Genomic DNA, 2,445 nt, shown 5'->3' with positions numbered 1-2,445 from the left:
CTACTGATGTGGTATTTTCAGTCTCCCTATCTTGACTCGGAGGGGCTGGGGATTGTTTAACCAGGGGGTAGTTGGTGTTATTTCGTTGAATTATAACCTTAGGTGTTAAAGATCTATTAGATTCTTCCTCGCTGGTCAATGGGAACTGAGAAGGATCTAGTGAGAGCCTCCTCTCGGTATCTCATGGGTGAGAAGGGACTCTGCTCTAACCAGGAAGGCATCTATTGTGCCTACGGTACTCTTGCGTCTCTCCATCGTTCTCAGTTTTGGTGACAATGATAACCCCTATAAACAAGCTACTGCATAAACCTGTGTGGATACAAAAATAAAAACCAGCCAGTAAAACAGGAGGTGAGGACAGGGAAGCTCTGAGGTTAAGATACAAATGCTGGGGCTGACAACAAATCTTCTTAATATGCTTAATATGAGCTGGGGGGAAGTATTCCAAGTATAAGATGGTAAAACTAAGGAGTGTTTTACCAGTCAACAACCCCAAAGGACAATGGACAATGGTACAAAAAGAATAAAACGTACTTGGGGGCTATAAAGTAACCTGCAGTTAAAATGTCACTTTGCAATTGTTCAATACAAATGACGCATGTAGTAAAGTCATAAAAGGGGCTCAGAGTCAACAATGGTCTTACCGCGCCTCAGGAGATAGTCCCCGAAAATGGGCCCAAAAAGGGGGGGTGTATGTCCTGTGGAAAATAGCGCTGTCTGTCTTTGTGTGGCGAGGTTTTAGTGTACGTCCAGGAGCTTGGAGTGGTAGTAAGTTGCAAGGGATCCCCTTGGCCTTGCAAGGGTGGGATGTCTTTTGGATGGAGAGCTGGGGTTAGATAGTTCACTCACAATGCCGATGAGTTCATTCATGTTGTGTGTGTTGGTGCCTAGGCCATACCTGAAGGTTGTCCTCTTGTCCATGCTGATGATATGGTGATGTCTGTGTGTGGAGGATTTCAGGGCTGAAAGGTAACAGATGGTTGTTTGTTTTACAAGGTTTGCACATGAGTCCGGCTAGACCTGTATGAGTCCAGTAGGTCTGCCTTCTCCCTGGTGGCGTAACTGTTGATGTGCTTCAAAGGAAAGTCCGCCAATGTTGCAAGAGTGTTGGATCAGTCGCTGATCCAGTGTGTGCAGTGGCAGGGTGTGGCGGTGTCGTTGGTTGGAGTGTCCTGTGTGAGGGTGCCACACAGCTCGTTTGTGTTGACTCAGGTCAGGTTTTTTTGGTGGATCTGTAGCGGAGTGTGGTGCAGTGTGCTGATTTTTAGACAACTGGATGCAAATGTTGATGTACCAATGCAGGATGGTGGTGTGGTTGTCCTTCAGCCAGGAGTTGCTGTCCCCCTGACCCGTGTAGTCGTGTAGGTGAGGGCCTGCGTGCTGATGTAGTTGTCCAATGTCTGAGGACCAATCAGTAAAGCCGTTTCCCTGCTCTGTGGTCTCACATTTTGCCACATTTTCATAGGAAGCCTCTCTGCACAAATTGCAGATGTGTAAATCCAGTTCCCCTACTGACCCCTTGCCCGCCAAGCAATACAACATCCTTTCTAAGATTCACAATCACCATTTAAATGCCATCTGGAACCTTTCCCTCAGATTGTGCTCTAATCCGGATGCATGGAAACACACGTTCCTCCTGCCCATCTTAAGGAAAGCCAAGGCAGATCCTGAATCTCCTTGCAATCATAGACCTAAATCTCTTTTACCAGCTCTGGCCAAGATTTCAGTGAATGTATTCTGGCAGCAACTGATGGCATTTTTTGAAGATAATAGCCTCTTTCACGACTCACAATCCAGCTTCCATCCCGGCTATAGTACGGAGTTGGCCCTCATTGAAATGGCAGACTCTATACGCTGGGCGGTCGACGGAGGTTCCAAGGCGGTGTTGGTGCTGTTAGACTTGTCTACAGCATTTGACAGCGTCGACCATCCCATTCTTCAGAACCGCCTTAAGACCATAGGCGTGGGGGGCTCAGTGCTGAACTGGATATCGACCTTACTATCTGACCACACACAGCAGATCCGGACCTATCCATTCAACTCCCCAGTCAAACCACTGAAGTGGGGCATGCCGCTGGGCTTTGCTCTGAGCCCTCTGACTTTTAATATTTACTTAACCCCGCTGGCTGAATCGATTGCCATGTCTGAAGTCAAAATCATATTATATGCTAATGATCTTCTGCTTCTATTCACCTTAAATGCTGTGTGTGCGGCAAATTTTGACACACTCAAAAATTGTCTCTACATTTTTGCGGCCTGGATGGACCACAATTTCTTGAAACTTAATCCAGATAACACCTAGGTCCTATTTTATTAACCAACCTTCTCCCCTCTCATCCAATCTGTGGTGGCCAGAGAAACTTGCCATTCCTCCGGCACACAAGGACTTGGTGAGGAATCTGGGAGTTAGATGGGGCAATCAGCTATCCCTTGCCACACAGGTAC

The sequence above is a fragment of the Lissotriton helveticus genome, chromosome 1_1 (assembly GCF_964261635.1).
Source record: "Lissotriton helveticus chromosome 1_1, aLisHel1.1, whole genome shotgun sequence".
NCBI classification, from domain to species: Eukaryota; Metazoa; Chordata; class Amphibia; order Caudata; family Salamandridae; genus Lissotriton; species Lissotriton helveticus.
This window is presented reverse-complemented; position numbering follows the sequence as displayed.